Source organism: Dendropsophus ebraccatus, chromosome 1 (genome assembly GCF_027789765.1).
Source record: "Dendropsophus ebraccatus isolate aDenEbr1 chromosome 1, aDenEbr1.pat, whole genome shotgun sequence".
Lineage (NCBI taxonomy): Eukaryota > Metazoa > Chordata > Amphibia > Anura > Hylidae > Dendropsophus > Dendropsophus ebraccatus.
The window spans coordinates 145,190,377-145,211,061 of NC_091454.1; positions in this window are offsets into that span (position 1 = coordinate 145,190,377).

Consider the following 20,685-nt stretch of genomic DNA (forward strand, 5'->3'; position numbering starts at 1 on the left):
CCTTTCCTTTTGTATTCCCTTGGATGAGCGCTGTCCTCCATTTGCAGTTATAAAGGAAAGACTGGATTTCTCCTCTTTTCAAATCCACTCCGGGGTTTGGCTTCAAATCTTTGGCAGATAATCTGTGGTCAGATCTGTTGGTGGAATAGGGCCTTTAGAGACCGAATGGCCAATACTTTTTTCACAGCATGTGAGCATGGGTTTGTCTGCAAGTGCTGAAAGGTACCTGTCCCCACCTGTCTAGTCAGACTTACAAGACCAAAGTGGAAGTGGCCCACTGGGGAGCAGGGAAAGGTAAAATCTATCCTGTCTCTAGAAAACTATAATGTAAAAATGTACAGGTAACACCTACGTCAAAAGCTGCAAAAAAAATTTAGAAATTTTTGGTCAATAGATTCTCATTTGGACTGAGATCAGGACATTGACTAGTCAATTGTAGGACATTTATGGTTTAGTCCTTGAAACTATTCCAATGTTACTTGAAGATGGTAATTTTCTGTATTCGCTGTAATACTTTATTAAAGTACCTTTCAATTACTGCAGAAGCACAATAAACAATATGAAGCTAAAAACTTTAATAAACTAGTGGTTGCTTTTCTAAGTAATGAACAGAAGAACTATAAATAATAAACAGTAAACAATGTGTCACTGATGCAATGGAAAAACCACTAGTTCCCTCAGGAAAGTAACACAGGAATAACTGTATGTGCGAATGTACATGTGCAGCCTGCAGCTAGGGTCACTGTAAATGCCTCTAACCACTGCTGGTCTAATATTACACCTTTCTAAAAGCTACAACAGAGCTAAATAAATAGGCTACATCAGTGTTACGCCAGTTTCTGTCATTTTGATGGCAAAAATAATGCTACATGCTGCACAATTCTTGCTGTCACAAGTATCAGAAACCCTGAATGCATACATTATGTGAACAGAGCCTAATATTACCACTTTTTCCTACACCTGAAGCTGTAAATACAAAGCCCACTATATTGATTATATAAAGTTTGCTGAACAAAACAACTAAGGTGAACTAATTGATGGATTCTATTGATTTATGCTAGACTGCCACTATGCCACTAACAGGCCGGCTACAAGTATATGAATCACCGTGTATGAAATGGATCCCTAACCCAGGGATGCACACAAGATTTTCTCAGGGTTGATTAAAAATATAAATTATGAAGTTTTGTCCAGACTCTAAAAGAGCTACAACAGCTGGCTGAGCAGAGGATGTGGCCGGAGAGAATGGTTCTTAGTGTTCTTTTCTGGAGACGTAATCCTCTCTCCCCAAAGAGACTGACATACCCATGCTCTGCTCCACATAATCTGCTGTACTGTGCAGCTTGCCCTTCCTAGGCCTACAGGGCAACCTGTACAGTACAGAGGATTGTACTTCATACTTCACTGCAAGAGTTCAGAAAGAAAAGCAATGACATCCTCTGCCCAGCAGAGTGTGCTCTTCTGTGCACAGCCTATTAAAAATACAGTCATACAATTACCATCAGTAACACCACTATACTGTATACCAGGGAAACTCAACAACTTTTATTGAAGGTCCACTTACCAGGGTCTATTGTCAGGTGAAGGTCCAAGCTGAACAACAGTAGTAAACGTGTTTTGTTAACTTTTCACAAACATTGTTGAACTATTTGATGCTTATTAGTGGGAAAACGGTCATTTTTTTCTCTCTCACCAGCCTTTATATAGTCCCCCTATGCGCTCTACCAGTAATATATAACATAGTAACATAGTAACATAGTAAATAAGGTTGAAAGAAGAAAAGAGTCCATCAGGTTCAACCTAGGGAAACCCTACTATGTTGATCCAGTAGTATATAGACCCCTGTGCACTCCCCAAGTAGTATATAGACCCCCTGTGTGCTTCCACAGTAGTATATAGTCCCCCTGTGCGCTCCTTTAGTAGTATATAGCCCCAATGTGTGCTCCCCCCAGTAGTATATAGCCCCCCCATGAGCTCTCCCCAGTAATTTAAAGCCCCCCCCTGTGCACTCCCCCCAGTAGTATATATCCCCCTGTGCACTCCCCCCAGTAGTATATAGCCCCCTGTGCGCTCCCCCGCAGTAGTATATAGCCCCCCCAGTAGTATATAGCCCCCCTGTGAGCTCCCCCCAGTAGTATATAGCCCCCCAGCAGTACATAGCCCCCCTGTGAGCTCCTCCCTTTAGTAGTATATAGCCCCCCTGTGTGCTCCCCCAGTAGTATATAGCCCTATCCAGTAGTATATAGCCCTGTGAGCTCCCCCCAGTAGTATATAGCCCAGCAGAAGTATATAGCCCCCCTGTGAGCTCCCTCCAGTAATATATATCCCCCCATGCGCTCCTCCTCCTATATAGCCCCCTGTGCTCTCTGCCTCCCATATAGCCCCCCTGTGCGCTCCCCTCCCATATAGTATAACATAAAAAAACTAACACTTATACTCACCTGGGTCTGGGCATCTTCTATTCGCTCTTGTGGTTACAAGAGGTTACAAGTGGCCGCTCTTCCCTTGTCCTGGCATCAGCACTCGAATGACATCACTGGAGAGAGCAAGAGGCAAAGAGCGGCCTCTTGTGACGGCTGCGGCCAGTGAGGGGCGACTGACAGGGAGAGAGCCAATGGCTCCCTCATGTTAGTGGTGCCGCACGGTAACTATGAGCACTCGTTACGAGCGCTCATAGTTACTGTGCAGAGTGCAGCTCAGTATACAGGCATACTGAGCTGCAGCAGGGGTCCGGACAGCTTGTCTCCGAGGTCTGCGTTCAGACCGTGGTCCACCAATTAAGGACCACTGCTGTATACTATGCTGTGGTAATCAGGTTGCTTGGTGGTGTGGGGCTGCCATGGATGGCTGTGCCTTGCTCCGTCTTCTTACGCTGGAGCATTTCTCCTGTTTGCACCCACACAGCAGCCACCATAGAGCCAGCACCTCTGGGAGTCACAACGTCCGGGAGAGAGACCTGTAACTCCCTGGGGTGCAGGATGTGCGGTGGCTGCTGTGTGGGTGCAAACAGAGTGACAGCTCCAGCGTGAGGAGACAGAGGCAGGCAGCCTGATTACCACATTAGGAGGACGCAGTGGCTCACTCTATACTCCAGCCCCGGCAAACACTCGGGGAACCGACCGTCAGGTTAGGCAGGCTGCTGTGATCACGCAAACCACAGCAGCCACTGATGCCCAACCCGCATCTCAAGGACTTATACAGTGTGTTGTGACATCACCATTTTATCAAAAATTGAAGCCCTGATGCAGTAGTAAGTGGAGGGAAAAGAGCACTATCTATGCATTTCCATTTTTAACAACATACTTTAATTTAACTTTGTATGTTGACACCTTCAAGTTAAACTTGTAGGGTTTGTCAGGTTAAATGTATTTGATAATACAGTCTTTTAGCAAACGTGCCTCTGTCTCCTGATGCACCGTTCTTCTCCTCCCCTTGTTGACAGCTTGATGTTACTGACCACCACTCTACTATAAAAGCAGTGGCCAGACTAATATATTTATAGCTATTGAGGAGATGAATAGAGATTATAGAGATAGATAGATAGCTAGATAGCTAGATAGATAGATAGATAAATAGATAGAGATATATTACAGCCCTACTAGTAAAACTATAATCATTGAGATGTGGATACCCCTTTAAGCAACAAATCAGCAGCCACTTGTATGTAGCTATCGTTTAGCATGTCCTTCTATACACAGATACACAGCAAAGAAGGATTCTGTCAAACAGAAACCATATATCACAAACCTCCTCTATCGGGCACATGTGTAACATTCCAGGGAAGTTCTGAGTATCTAGGACAGTCTCTGTAAATTCTAGACACTTATTTGGCATGGGAATGGGTAATTAGGAACAGCACTATAGAGTGCTGGGAACCACAAAGGGCTCCCAACCTGTCACTCTATGAAGGGCTGCCAGAGAAAACACAAAAACATTTACATATTAACTTTAACAGAGATTTTAAATTGTGTCAGATGCTCCATAGTAACACAAGGCAGACTGTCACCTCATTAGGAATGGTTACAAAGGAGCATTTCACGGCATATAAAATGTGTATGTGTGCTGGATTTGCTTGATCTACTACTTGGCCAGTGATGTGGTATGGTGTGACGCCAGTGCTAGTCCAGCGCACAGGTGTGATCAGTGGCGGTCTTTGGCACCAAGCACCCCAAGCGATCGCTTGGGGCCCCCAACATCCAGGGGGGCCCCGCTCTTGTGCTCAAGACCGCTGGAAAGGGCCGCTGCCCCTCTCGCTGCTGCCATCTGAACTGTAACTATGAGCACTCGTAATGAGCGCTCACAGTTACATGCAGCAGCACTGACAGGGAGGGAGACATTGGCCCCTTCCTGTCAGTCACTCTTGTGGCCGCAGGAAGGGTTTTCCCTGCGGTCACAAGTGGCAGCTTTGTCCTTGTGGTGCCGGTGCTCCAGTGACATCACTGGAGCATCGGCGCCAGGACAAGGGGAGTGCGGTCTCTTGTGATTGCAGGCAGTAGTGGATTATAACAGGGGCGTTTCGGGCGGCAGCCCGGGGCCCTGAGCTCCTGGGGGGCCCATGACCACCCAAAAAGACTTATACTTTCAGTGGGGGAGCGCACATCGGGGGTCTATATAAATGGGGGGAGCACACAGGGGGGCTATATAACAGGGGGAGCACACAGGGGGGCTATAGACTACTGGGGCTTCACAGAGGGGTCTATATACTACTGGAGACAGCACACAGGGGGTCTATATACTACTTGGGGCAGCAGAATGGGGTCTATATACAAATTGGAGAGCACACAGGAGGTCTATATCCAAGTGGGGGAGCACACAGGGGGGCTATATACTACTGAGGGAGCACACAGGGGTCTATATACTACTGGTGGGGCACACAGGGGGTCTATATACTACTGGGGGAACATATAGGGGGTCTATATACTACTTGTGAGGCACACTGGTGGTCTATATATAACTGGGGGAGCACACAGGGGTCTGTATACTACTGGGGCAGCACACAAGGGGTCTATATAATACTGGTGGGGCACACAGGGGGTCTATATACTACTGGGGGAACCACACAGGGGGTTTATATACTACTGGAGGAGCACACAGGGGTCTATATCCAAGTGGGGGAGCACACAGGAGGTCTATATCCAAGTGGGGGAGCACACAAAGGGGCTAAATACCCCTGAGGGAGCACACAGGGGGCCTATATACTAGTGGGGGAGCACACAGGGGGTATATACAACTGGGGGCAGCACACAGGGGGTCTATATACAACTGGGGCAGCACACAGGAGGTCTATATACTTCTGTGGGAGCACACGGGTGGGGCTATATATAACTGGGGGAATACACAGGGGTCTATATACTACTGGGGGAAGCAAACAAGGGGTATATATTATTGGGGGCAGGACACAAGGGGTATATACTATTGGGGGCAGCACACAAGGAGTATATATTACTGGCGGTAGCACACAAGGGGTATATACTACTGGGGGCAACACACAGCAGTCTATTGTTTTGGAACGCGTGTCGAGGGGGGGCCCCAGACATAACTTCGCTTGGGGCCCCAGAAATGCCAAGACCACCCCTGGGTGTGATGTTGGTACCTGTTTGTTTTGTTGAAACTGTACATACGTCATCCACCACTTAACCTGAGAGAAAGCTTTTTGACAGGTGCAAAGGACACTAACAGTGGGACACCACATATGCAGTAGGTCACAGCAGAAGGAACGTGATCTTTAGGGAACCCTTTCATCAATATCATGCTGACCAAAGCCAAGCAGCTTCTCTCCACTGCACTAGCTTTGATTGGACGATTCAATCAAGAGTGGTGGGGTGAGAAGAAGCCGCCATGGAGCATCTCGATGACTTGTGGTTGCCCTACTGCACTTTTGTAACTGTCATGAAAGTGAATTTACCAATATATATTAATCCTAATACTATAAGTAAACCTTTAAAGAAGCACTGTCATGAAGAAAAACTTTTGATATATCAAAGAGGTCGGGGTCTCAGTGTGACCAGTCCGGGGAATGACCAAGTAGAAGACGCTAAGTGTATTCCTCTCCCAGATTAGTGTTATATTTTGGTATGTATTAATGATTCTACTAGAATTTCAATAGAAATCATTGGATTAAATTTAGAAATAAGACACATTCTTGCTGCTTCAGAAGAGAAAGGAACATGTTTAAAAATGTTAAAAGTGTTTCCATCTTTATTTAGGCTATGTTCACACTAGGTAAGAGTACCGTGACCCCGGCCAGATGATCTCTCCGGATGTTGCATGACAGAAGGGACCCTGCTCTAACTATCAATAGCAGGGAACCTTACGATCCTTGTAATTTAAGGCTATGTTCACACAACGTGGACACCTGGCCGTTCCGTGACCCTTGCCGGGTCACGGAACGGCCGGTCTCAGCCCAGATCATCCCGGTGATCTTTTTGGCCGCGGAGCTCTGATGCGGGCGCATCAGCGCGCGCCCGCATCAGAGCTCCCCATAGTAACAGTGAAGCGAGCGGCCGGAGCCGCTCGCTTCACTGTGTGAACTGACAGGTCTGTCTGTGGCCGGAGTTCACTGAATTCCGCCTGCAGAAAACTGACCTGTCAGTTTTTTCTGGCCAACGTAGAAAGAGTTTCCACAGCTCCTTGGAATAGTGCAAAATTCTTTATTGGTACATACAAAGTGAGGTTTAAAAACTGGTTAAAATCGCGCCGACGCGTTGCGGAGGCAACCCTCCTTAATCATGGAAATATGTCAGTTACAAAGATAAGCCTTATATAAGTATGTAGGATGTACCATATACCACTGGCTCCTCCCCCACAAAGGGAGGGGGGAAAGGAGGGGGGGGGGAAGGGCGGAGGGGAAAAGGGGGGAAATGGACAGGGGAAGGAGAGGGCGGGTGGGGGAAAAAAAAAGGGGGGGGGGAAGAGGGAAGGAAAGGGAAGGGGGCAGGAGAGGAGAGGAACGCCTCATAGGTCGATGCCGGAGAGGTATAAATACATAATAATAAGTACATAGTGAGTATCATATAAATTATTACTGTATAGTAACAGAAGCAGATACATAACGATCCTTTACAGTGTACTACAACAGGAAATATGACAGGAGTAGCAACAGTTACCAAAAAGGGTGAGAGTAAAAAAGGAGAAAAGGGGGAAAGATGACTATGATCATGGTGGTAATGTCAGAAAGTGAGTATCTGGGGATCAGAAAATGTAAAACAGATCCGTTTTGAGATTCATACCCTGGGGAAAACGTGTGGCCAGATTTAGGATCCAGTAAGCTTCCCGTTTTCTGAGGAGCTTGGCCCAATCTCCACCTCTTGTGGGTTTGTTTACTTTCTCTATGGCTATTATTTTAAGGGTACTAGTGTCACCCATGTGACACTGGTAGAAATGTCTGGACAAGCCTGACATGGATTTAGTATCCCAAGGCACGGTTGTGGAGCGAATGTCTCGCATATGTTCAGAAAATCGAACCTTTAGTTTTCTGATGGTGGACCCCACATATTGGACATGGCAAGAAGAACACTCCGCAAGATACACTACGTGTGTGCTTGAACAATTAATGAAGCTCTTGATGTTATATGAGCTTCCCGTGGTATGTGACGAAAAGAAATGGGTTTTAAGTGAGAATGTACACATTGGACACCTGGGAGCAGCACATCTAAAAAAGCCGGTCATATTAAGCCAGTTCCTGTTATTTTTGGCCTGGTGATCAGTTCTAAGTGTAGATGGAGACAGAATATTACCTAGGGTTTGGCCCTTTTTAGCCACACATTTAACCCCCCCTATGAGTGCTTGTTCACATAATGTATCTTGATATAGAATGGGTATATATTTAGTGATGATAGTCTGTATGTCCTTGAACTGGGGGCTAAACGGGGTGGAAAAGATTAGTGGAGATTTGCCATCCGTTGCATATTCGTTTTTTTTATATCTGTCAGTGAGATGATATGTTCGGTCGTGGCTCTCGGCAATGTTGCGTGCTCGATGGATGGTGTGGTCACTGTAACCTCGGTTACGTAGTCTGTCTGTAAGTTGCGTGGCACTAGCCAGATATGCTTGCTGAGTGGTGCAGTTACGTATGGTCCTTATGAATTCCCCAATGGGGAGATTTCTGGTAACGTGTTTCGGGTGACTGCTGTGAGCATGAAGTATCCCGTTTCCTGCGGAAGGTTTCCTATACAATGTGCTGGTGATTCTATCCCCCTCCCAGGACAATAACACATCTAAAAAAGGAATGGAATGAGTCTCATGTTGAAAAGTAAATTTAAGATTAAGTGTATTGCCATTGATGTAATTAACAAAATCCTTGGCTCTCTCAGCATCGCCCGCCCACACTAGGAGGAGATCGTCGATGTACCTGCCATACCAGAGGATGAGTCCTCGGTATGGGTTGTGGATGTTGTACAGGACGACCTCCTCCCAGTAAGCCATGTAGATGTTGGCGAGCGACGGTGAGAAAGCAGCCCCCATGGGGCAGCCCCTAATCTGCAAGAAAAAAGCATCTCCAAATTGAAAAAAATTATTAGATAGTAGGAAATGTGTGACTTCCAGGATAAACGTACAAAGGGCATTGCTGTAGTTCCCATACTTGTGCAGGTGGTAGGATAATGCTGTGATGGAAAGATCGTGTGGCAGAGAGGGGTAAAGTGCCACCACATCACACGATAACCAAGTGGCATCCTGTATGGGTGGCAGTTTATCCAAAGCAGAGAGGAGACTTTTGCTATCTCGGATAAATCCTATGCTGCGTGTGGCCAGGGGCTGCAACAGAGTATCCAGCCAAGTGCATAGGGGTTCCAGTAGAGAGCCAATGCCCGAGACTATCGGGCGGAGGGGTGGGGGGAACACCCCCTTGTGAGTTTTAGGTAGGGCATGAAATACAGGGATCTTAGGAAAAGGGGGCAACATGTGTTTACATTGTTTGGTAGTCAAAAAACCTCCCTCCTGTCCTGTGTCCAGGATGTCCTGTAGTTTGGTCCTAACTGTATTGGTGGGGTCCGTGGGAAGAGACCTATATGTGGAGGTGTCACCAAGGATGGTGAGAACCTCCCGTACATAGAGGTCCCTGTCCAGGACAACCACCGACCCTCCCTTGTCAGATTGACGTATGATGAGGTAAGGGTTAAACATCAAATCCTTGAGGGCAAGTCTTTCCCCCTTAGACAAGTTATCCTTAGCAGTTTCGGCACCGGACCTATGTGCCAAAGCAGTCAACTCCACTTCTATTTTAGTCTGGAAAGCATCCATACAGGGTGCCCTGGAGTTGACTGGGTAAAAGTCCGGGTTCGGAACTGGTATTTTTAAGGTATTAGTAACCCTTTCAGTGTGTGTAAACCCCTCCCCTTCCAGATCCAATAAACATTGAACAGACATTTGCTCATGAAACAATAAGTTTAAAGGTATAACATTACTTCCTGCCATGTTCAAGTCATGCAAGGGTGAGGTAGGGGGACAAGGAGAATTAGATACTGTATCTTCATTAGTAAGGAAGTGTCTCTTGATCGTAACCAGACGCATAAATTTATTAACGTCCTGAAGTGTGGTATATAAGTCAAAGGGTCTATTGGGGACAAAATTGAGGCCCCGGGACAACACCTTCAGATGGTCTCTGGAGAGGATAGTGGCAGAAAGATTATGAACATCGGCAAGGGGAAAAGTCTTTACCTTCTCTGTTGTCTTCCACGCTTTCCCCGTGCGGTGTTTCCTGCCGGCTCTGCGTTGCTTCGATCGTTTTTTGGCTGCTCTTGGTGTGGGGTGGTACGTGAGCGGGTGTTGGGAGGATCACTAAACCTCTGCTGAGTGCGTCCATGGCCTTGTCCATTCCTTCTGTGTGGGCGTCCTCTTTGCGGAGCAGGTGTGTGGGGGAACTCCTCTTGATCGGACAACTCTGTCTGAGTGTCTGAAGTTTCCGCATCAGTGGAAGCAAAGGTAACATTCCTCTGTCTTGGAGGAACCGGGGCGTGCGGTTCCTGGGCGATTTTTGCTTTGCGCCTTAGTTCCCACCAGGTATAGACAGCATCAGTGGAGTAGTCCTTTTGGTCTCGGGAGAACTTGGATTTTTTAGTGGTAATAATGTCATTTTCAAAGTCCTTTAAGGTTTTAGTTATCTGGTCCATTTCGGACGCATATTCAGGCAGCTGTTGGTATGCCAGCATACTTTCCTCCATGTCTTGGAGATCGGCATTCAGGTTCACCAGTTTGCTTTCTCCCTTCTGGATAATTACGTTCATAAGGGTGAACGAGCAGGTGGTCAGAGCCGAGTTCCACTCCAAGGCATAATCATCTCCTTCCATAGGGTTGGGCGGTTTTCTTATTCTCAGTCCCCGGGGGATCATATTTCTCTCCACGTACTCTTTAAGAGTGTTAACATGCCACCAAATTTTTAGCTGTCTTTTCTTTGTTTTCTCGTAGTTCCATATGGCTTTTTTCATGTTATTTGTGGAGTTGGATGATTCTGCCCCCGAGAATACTTCGGCTATCCTCCTGCGGCGTTCCTCATTATCAAATGGTAATAATGTAGTCATAGTTAGTATGGTTGTGTCTTGAGAGTATCTTTAGGAGAACACACGTGTGCACGCTAGGTATACAATCCTTACTGGAAAGGATAAATAGTAGTTCCTCTTGTGGGGTGTGCACGAATAACGGCAAAGTTCATAGAAGTACACACATGGGAATCAGCTCACCCCACCTGGGTAGAGGTGCGTGCAGGAACACGAGTCTCCAGGAAAGAAATGGAGCACGTGGATATAGATGCGGGCCGAGTCCCGTGTATGCGAATCCAACGTAGAAAGAGTTTCCACAGCTCCTTGGAATAGTGCAAAATTCTTTATTGGTACATACAAAGTGAGGTTTAAAAACTGGTTAAAATCGCGCCGACGCGTTGCGGAGGCAACCCTCCTTAATCATGGCAATATGTCAGTTACAAAGATAAGCCTTATATAAGTATGTAGGATGTACCATATACCACTGGCTCCTCCCCCACAAAGTTTTTTCTGGCGCCGCATGGGATCCCGGTCGGAGTGTATACGATGTGTGTACGCTCTGGCCGGGATCCCATTGAAAATAAGACTATGTTTCACCCCACAAAACTATGGCCGTAGTTCTGCGGTGAGAACTACGGCCGTAGTTTTACGTAGTGTGAACATAGCCTTAAACTTGCATGAAAGTATCCAACTTCTAAAAGCATATTCAGCTATAGCATTATACCTGACACATTTCAAACCAAAACTAAAGAAATAAATATCATATATAATCAGCCCTCATCAAAATAGGGAACAAATGCAAAGACAGCGGTATACAGAGCAGGGCCCCCAAGCTCCCAGGTACTGTAAATTCTTTTTTACAGTACCCAGGGGGAGGCTTCCTGATACGATCGCTGTGTCCAGCAGCCTCTCTACAGCAAGCAGTGATCACTTCTTCAGCTAAGGGGGGTGGGGGGTATGATGAGTATGCTATTGACCCTCCATAAGAGAACTTTCTGTGGGTCAAGCACCTGATGTTTGTGACCTGATGGCTGTTTCTCCATGAACCAAAGACACAAGAGATGAGCTGTCCTACATACTAAACTCAGGTGTGCCCATGCCAAGTCTTTAGAGCACAGACTCTGATAAACTCACACTTACAATAGGGAACTGCATTCACAATTTCACAGTACCCTCCTGTTCAATTTATGAGCAGAAAAAGCTGTTGTAAAAGGCAATGTCTGCCGATGGCTGCCAGGAGTCAGCAGGGAATTTTATTTCTCGAAATCTTCCCTGCTGTATTATCAAAATCATGTCCAGTAGGTCTCGGCTTTTTTGTAAAAACGTATCCACAGGCAAAGCAATTGTGTGTGAGCTAAACACAGCAGCACAAATCATTCTCATGTCCTGGACTCTAGGCTAATAGCTGTAATCCACACTGATACATTGTAACAAACTCTGTAAGTAGCATTAAGTTAGGGCCTATATTCATGCTTATGTTCCCTGACAGTAGTCAGTGGAGAAAAGCAAGTAAGAAACACATAAGAAATGGAATAATGTTTCATTATATAAAGATTAAAAGAGAACTATCAGCAAGTTAGACAAATCTTACCTGCAGATAGCTCCATATTGCGCAGGAGGAACCAAGGATGCTGGTATGCCTCTTACTTTCCTCCTCAGCGCCATTCCCGTGCACTCAGTTGTTTACTCCACGGTGTGGTGAGACGGTTAGAATTACTGCCCCGCCCCCATAGCGCAGATCTGTCCCTGGACAGCCCGACCCTTCTAATGCTAATCAATGGAGCCGGCCAGCCAGGGGCAGGCTGGATCGTCACTATGGGGGTTGGGCTGTGTTCCTAACGGTGCCACAGTGTCTCTAACGATCTCACAGGAAAGTGGAGTAAACAACTAAGTGAATGGGAACTGCACCGAGGATGAAGGTAAGAGACATATCTTCATCCTTGATGTCTCCTGCATAATAGGGGGCTATCAGAAAGTTAGATTCATCTAACCTGCTGATGGTTCCCTTTTTAACTTTATTTCCATAGGGCCAGACATGCACAGAAAACTGAAAAGTAAATGTCCACCTGTGAATACCATTTTTCTTCAACTTTCGATAATCTTAGACCTTTACTAAGATGTTTCTTAATATATTTTCATAGTGGTCAGAGCACATTTGTCTCTTACAGAGATTTACAACAAGATGTTCAGGCTGTCTGCAGTTGCCACTATAGGAAGCAAAGGAGTTTACTGTATACCATACACTATAAGCTTAATAATGACACTGTTTGCGGTAAGTTTTTAAATTTCCACTAGAATAAAGAAAACTAGAACATTGGAGAAGAGTTATTAACACTGTTGTAAAGTTTGACAGGATAAAACTAGAATAGGCAAGTGGAAACTGTGCCAAATGTTTCAGAATAGTACATGCAAGATAACAAATATGGTTTGTTAGTTCTCCTTACTTGGATCATCCAGCACTCTAAGCACTAAGCAATGTTACACACTGAATGGCTAGGTTCACACACCATACACAAAGAGGTGGCCATTTTATTAGTGTCATAGGTTCGCACACCATCATTTTCTGGACGTCTGACAGCCGTATTTTTGGAAATCTGCCATTTTTAAGGCCAAATAACACCGGCCGTGATTAGTACAAAAGTTACGTGCACTGCAGTCTGAGGGAATGCCGGACGGAGTGTATATACACTCCGTCCGGGATCCCTAGTTGCCGCACAAAAAACTAACATGTCAGTTTTGTGCGGCCGCTATTGATTGAATAGCGGCTGCACAAGCCTGACAGGTCATACAATGGCCTTGCCGCACTCTCCATTGTCAGCTATGGTAAATTGGCACACACTGATGCGCCCACATCCCAATTCAGCACAAATGAAGATCATCAGCCGGGATGATCTTCACTGACGCTGTCCTTTTTGTGACCCGGCCAGGACACAGAACGGCCAGTGTTTCACATAGTGTGAACCCAGCCTAAAATTGTAGCAGAGGTTTATAATATAACAGATTATTGCTTTGTGTTAAATAGATTTTTACTGTTGATCATAATTGTCATTACTTGGAGCCATATACTGGCGGTCACTTGTTCAAGTGATACAATATGTCAAGCAACAATTAAAGCGGTTATGCGCTGTTAGAAAAACATGGCCACTTTCTTCCAGAGACAGCACCACTCTTGTCTTTAGGTCAGGTGTGGTTTGCAGTTAAGCTCCATTCACTTCAATGGAACTGAGTTGCAAAACCCCACCCAAACTGGAGACAAGAGTGGGGCTGTCTCATGAAGAAAGTGGCCATGTTTTTCTAACATTGGATAACCTCTTTAATACAGTTCTCTTCCCGTAGTTTATTCTGCATCCTAACCCATTGTCCCTTGGACTGTAGCGCAGGGCGGGACCGTCATTGTGGTTGGGCTTGCTCTTTTTGGGAAAGTTGGTTTCTCCAAGAAGTAGGGTTGAGACTGATGCAAGAATAGGAATGCACTAAACTACTCTGTTCTGTGTTTTTTAATTGATAGTCCTTGCGCTAAGACTAATTAATTATTTGATTAATTATCTTATTTATTTAAGAGGCCATCCAGTAAAATGGGTAACATATTATGAATAAGGTTATGTTTTTCTGAAATACAAGTTGGATCATTTTCAATGATTTGTGATTTCTTCCATCAAGCTATAGAGAACCGTGCACTTTACTGATAAGGGGAAAGAACCTCAAAACAGCATCTCCCTTTTGGAGAAGATTACAGTTTGACATATAATCTCATGTCATGTTTTGCTTACTCCAAAAGATTGCAGTAGTAAAGACAGACACACAGAAACAGGGGTGCTAGATAGTGTACTACTAATACAACGTAGATGAGGTACTTATGGTTCTATTTGATTGTTACTAACCTGATACAGTTGTGCTTTGGGATAGACACAAAAGATTGCACTATAGAGCCATCCCTTCTGAAGGAGAGCTACATTGCATATATTTTTTTTTTCCTCAAGGAGCATTTATTATCATTTCACGGTATCGTCACTGGGCGTACTACCTCTGCTGTGACATCATATTGTGTGTTTGAATTACTAAAGCCCACATAGTATTGTGGAGAATTAAATAATCATACATTTTTTATGTTCTGAACTTGCTGCTGAACGTGGACATTGTGGATTGGGTCCCAAGTTTTGCAATTCAACCTTACTTATTTAAAATGTGCTGAAACAGTAGTTGCTTTGGTTGTCCAGGCATGATGGGAATTGAAGAATTGCAACAGCTGGGGGTGGCTGCAAACTCCCAATCCCTGTTCTAAGATATGTGCATACCCACAAGACAGTAAATCTTTACTCAATATCCAAAAATATAGTGAAAGCCGCGTACACCAATTATTGTAATTGCCACTTAAGTTTGAGGCCGTGTTTACATGTAAATGCAATGTGAATGCATCATTTAATTGCAGTAATTGATCATTTCATTGCAGGACTGCATCATTTCTTTGCCGTAATTATTAATTTAATTCATTATTGCAATGAAACTCCAATGTGTATGAACATACCCTAAGAGTAGGCCATTGCATTATGATTGAGCAGGCTGACATACTGAACATACCCTCAGAGTAGGCCCTTCCATTGTGATTGAGTGGGCTGAACATACCCTCAGAGTAGGCCATTGCATTGTAATTCAGCGGGCTGAACATACCCTCACAGTAGGCCATTGCATTGTGATTGAGCGGGCTGAACATACCCTTAGAGAAGGCCATTGCATTGTGATTGAGTGGGCTGAACATACCCTCAGAGTAGGCCTGTTAGGAATCGGTGACACCAGACACACAGAGACAGTGAGCCCTAAGCTCAGCCCCGCCCACTGTCCTCTACCTACTTGCCACTATCTGCCCTAAGATGGCGGCAAGCAACTGGGCGGCAGTCTCTGCACTGGCTAGGAGCAACACAAATACAAAACAGACAGACAAACACAATGCAATCAAAGTCAACAGTCCGGGTCAGCAACAGCGGGCAGCGAAGTACAAAGAAACAGGCAAGAGAAAAGTCCAGATACACGTACAAGGTTCAGGGCAGGCAGCAAAAAAGAATAGTCCAAGCAGAGAAAGCCAAGGGTCAAACACAGAGAGAGATACCATACAAGCTGAGCAGGAATTTAGAACTGCAATAACCAGCAAGGAGTGCTGGAGCTGAATACAATTTATGCAGGATCAAGGACTCAGTCCAGCAGCAGATTGGACCAGCCCCTGATCCTCTACACAGCTCACCTGCACAGCAGCAGGGTTAACCCTGAAGCTGCCAGGCAGCAGCGAGCAAGACGGGTGGGGCTGAACAACCCTATGTTCACCTGTGTTCAGACAGGACTAAGTAAACTGCAAAGAAACCTCAACTCGGCCTTCTCGGCCGCACAGCCCGAACCGAGAAGTGGTAAGGCACAGTCCTGACAAGGCCATTGTATTGTAATTCAGCGGGCTGAACATACCCTCACAGTAGGCCATTGCATTGTGATTGAGCGGGCTGAACATACCCTCAGAGTAGGCCATTGCATTGTGATTGAGCGGGCTGAACATACCCACAGAGTAGGCCATTGCATTGTGATTGGCAAGAAGTGGCAAGGCACAGTCCTGACAGTACCCCCCCTCTTATGAGGGGACTCAGGACCCTCACTCAAAGGACCCGGCTTAGAGGGATTGCGAGCATGAAACTGGCGAATGAGACGGGAGGCTTGAATATCTTTGCTTGCCACCCAAGTTCGCTCCTCTGGGCTGAATCCCTTCCAATGGATGAGGTATTGGACAGAGATATGCACCCGGCGAGAGTCCAGAATTTTTTCTACCTCAAACTCAAGATCCCCCTGAATAACCAGAGGAGCAGGAGGAGTAGATGGCAACACCGGAGTAACGTACATTTTTAATAAAGATTTATGAAACACATTATGAATGCGCATGGTTTTTGGCAGTTGCAACCTGAAAGAAACAGGGTTAATGATTTCAGTGATGCCATATGGACCAATGTACTTAGGTGCAAGCTTTCCAGACGGTACATTGAGTTTCAGATTCTTAGTGGAAAGCCACACCTTGTCCCCCACCTGATATTCTGGGCCAGGTATGCGTCTTTTGTTGGATTGTTTTTTGGATACCTCCTGGGCTTTAACCAAGCTCCTAAGAGCTTGGGCCCAGACTGTCTTTTATAGGTAGCTTCAGCTGATGGATTAACAGATTCCGGACCATGGACAGATGAATATCTCGGATTAAAACCATAGTTACCGAAAAATGGTGACATTTTAATGGAATTGTTTTCCCTATTATTGAGAGGAAATCCAGCCAGAGACAAATACTCCTTCCATTTGTCCTGGGCACTGGAAACAAAGCATCTGATAAATTGCTCCAGAGATTGGTTAACCCTTTCAGTCTGCCCATTAGTCTGAGGATGAAAGGCAGATGAGAATGACAAAGAAATCCCCAACCGTCCACAGAACTCCCTCCAGAACTTAGAAACAAATTGTACTCCTCTGTCAGACACAATATTTTCAGGAACTCCATTTAATCGTAGAATGTGATTGATGAACAAAGATGCAAGTGTACGAGCATTAGGAAGTTTGTGATGACACATCTTAGAGAATCTATCTATAACAACCCAGATAACAGTTTTTCCTTTTGATGGAGGCAAATCAGTGATAAAGTCCATTCAGATGTGGGTCCAAGGTCTCTCAGGCAAAGGAAGAGGATGCAGAAGACCTTCAGGTAATCTGCGAGGGACCTTGGACCGGACACAGACTTCACAAGCCTCCACAAACACTTTAACATCTCTAGACCATGATGGCCACTAGTAATGATGTGAAAGCAGATATTTTGTGCCAGCAATGGCCGGGTGACCCGCTAAGACTGAACTATGGGTTTCTTCAAGAACTCTGAGTCGAAGGTTAGGGGGAACAAAGAGTTTACCCTCGGGGTGTTCCTGGGAGCTAGGAACTGTAAGTTTACTACCTGAGCCGCAAGGTCAGGTTAGAGGGTGGCGACGACCACTCCTGGTGCTAAATTATTCTCAGGTTCTTCCCTGGGGGCATTGCTGGCATCAAAACTGCGAGACAGAGCATCAGCTCGGACATTCTTAGAACCAGGACGGAAAGTAATTTCAAAATGAAAACGAGTAACAAATAACGCCCACCTAGCCTGTCGAGGAGTAAGGCGCTTAGCTTTGTCAAGGTATAAGAGGTTTTTATGATCAGTTAAAACCTTGATTTTGTGTTTTGCCCCCTCAAGGAAATGTCTCCACTTTTCAAAGGCCCATTTAATGGCCAATAACTCTCTATTTCCAATATGGTAATTACACTCTGCTGGGGAGAATTTCCTTGAGAAGTAGGCGACTGGCCTGAGATTAGTGAGTGTCTCAGGACCCTGTGAGAGGACCACTCCAACCCCCACCTCTGAAGCATCCACCTCAATAACAAATGGTTGTTCTAGGTCTGGCTGGATAAGTACTGGGGACTCAGAAAAACATTTCTTTAACTGTTCAAATGCCTGTACCGATTCGGGACTCCAGTTCTACAGATCTGCCCCTTTTTTGGTCAAATCAGTCAATGGCTTGGCAATGACAGAGAAACCTTTAATACATTTTCTGTAGTAATTAGCAAAACCCCAGAAATCGTTGCAGGGCTTAGAGATTAGTTGGCCGTTCCCAATTTTCGATCGCTGCAACTTTTAGGGGGTCCATACAGAATGAGTTAGGAGTGATAATGTAGCCCAGAAAAGTGACTTCCTGGATCCCGAACTGGCATTTGGACAGTTTAGCATACAGATGATTTAGTCGGAGCAATTCCGTGACCGTGCGAACATGGCGTATGTAAGAGGACCAGTCTGGTGAGAAGATTAAAATGTCATCGAGGTAGACTACTAGGAATTGCCCAAGGTATTCACGAAACACATCATTTACAAAATGTTGAAAAACTGCCGGTGCATTACTTAACCCAAATGGCATAACTAAATACTCAAAGTGTCCTTCGGGAGTATTAAAAGCAGTTTTCCACTCATCTCCCTCCCTTATTCTTATCAGATTGTAGGCCCCACGAAGGTCGATTTTGGAGAACCACTGGGCGCCCACAATCTGATTAAAAAGATCCGGAATAAGGGGTAGGGGATGCTGGTTTTTGATGGTGATCTTATTGAGTTCATGATAATCTATACAGGGTCTTAGACCACCATCTTTTTTCCCCACAAAAAAGAACCCAGCACCTAAGGGAGAGTAAGAGGGGCGAATGTGACCTTTGCGAAGACTGTCCTGGATATAATCTCGCATGGCCTCCCTCTAAGGCCCGGACAGGTTGAAAATTCTCCCTTTTGGATACTTGGACCCTGAAATCAATCGCACAATCATAAGAACGGTGTGGAGGTAGTATATCTACAGATTTTTCATCAAAAACATCTGCAAAATCAGATAAAAACTCAGGAATTTCTCCATTTTTAGGAGAACACTCAGTAACATTCAACGTAATGCAATGAGCAGCACACTTGGGCCCCCATTTGATCAATTCCCTGGTGGACCAATCAAATACTGGATTATGTTGATCCAACCAGGGCAAACCCAAAATAATGTCAGAGGATAAATTATCCATAAGAAGAAAATCAAGAGTTTCAGTGTGAACAGACCCCACTTGTACCTCAAGGTGAGGGGTGATGTACTGGACCTTACCCCGGGCCAAAGGGGTAAGGTCTGCACCAGTTATAGTCAAGGGACATTTAAGCAACAGAGGGCATATCCCCAAATCTGACCAGAACGCAGAATTGATAAAATTGGCAGAAGCCCCAGAATCAACATGAGCATAACCTGAAATGCACCTGTCATCAAAGGACAACATGATAGGCAACATTAATTTGTTCTTATTCTCAAAATATACCTGAGCGCCTGAGTGACTCCCTTAAGCTGATCTGACAACCCCAATCTGAACTGACACCTAAGCGCTGGATCATTCCACCCAGACGGAACACACCACTGGCGAAACTCAGCACAATATTCTTCTACTGGTCTCATTCCGTCTCAGAGTGGTTAATTGTCTCTCAGCTACTGCTGCCCTGTCAGGATCGTCATATAGTAGTCCCAGTGCAGAGAAAAAATGGTCCACAGAAGTCAATTCAGCGGCCTCTGGAGGCAAAGAAAAAGCCCACTCCTGCGGGGGTCCTTGAGAGAGGGAAATAATAATGCCCACCCTCTGGCTCTCATCCCCAGAGGACTGGGGCCACAGACGGAAAAAAAATTTACAGCCTTCCCTGAAAGTTCGAAAGGCCTTTCTGTCTCCTTTGAATTTTTCAGGGAGCTGAACAGGAGGTTCTTGGGAAATCGTAGCAGTCACCATAACATTTTGCCTAGAGGAAGACTCCTGTAGCTGCACACATTGTGCAAGGTCCAAGACACGCTGGTTTAGACCTTGCATTTGTTCCACTATGGCCTTTATAGGCTCCATAGCCAGGTCAAAGGGAAAAAAAAAACTGGTAGGCTGGTTATTCTGTTAGGAACCGGTGACACCAGACACACAGAGACAGTGAGACCTAAGCTCAGCCCCGCCCACTGTCCTCTACCTACTTGCCACTATCCGCCCTAAGATGGCGGCGAGCAACTGGGCGGCAGTCCCTGCACTGGCTAGGTGCAACACAAATACAAAACAGACAGACAAACACAATGCAATCAAAGTCAACAGTCCGGGTCAGCAACAGCGGGCAGCGAAGTACAAAGCAACAGGCAAGAGAAAAGTCCAGATACAGGTACATGGTTCAGGGCAGGCAGCAAACAAGGATAGTCCAAGCAGAGAAAGCCAAGGGTCAAACACAGAGAGAGATACCATACAAGCTGAGCAGGAATTTAGAACTGCAATAACCAGCAAGGAGTGCTGGAGCTGAATACAATTTATGCAGGATCAGGGACTCAGTCCAGCAGCAGATTGGACCAGCCCCTGATCCTCTACACAGTTCACCTGCTCAGCAGCAGGGTTAACCCTGAAGCTGCCAGGCAGCAGCGAGCAAGACGGGTGGGGCTGAACAACCCTATGTTCACCTGTGTTCAGACAGGACTAAGTAAACTGCAAAGAAACCTCAACTCGGCCTTCTCGGCCGCACAGCCCGAACCGAGAAGTGGTAAGGCACAGTCCTGACAAGGCCATTGTATTGTAATTCAGCGGGCTGAACATACCCTCAGAGTAGGCCATTGCATTGTGATTGAGCGGGCTGAACATACCCTCAGAGTAGGCCATT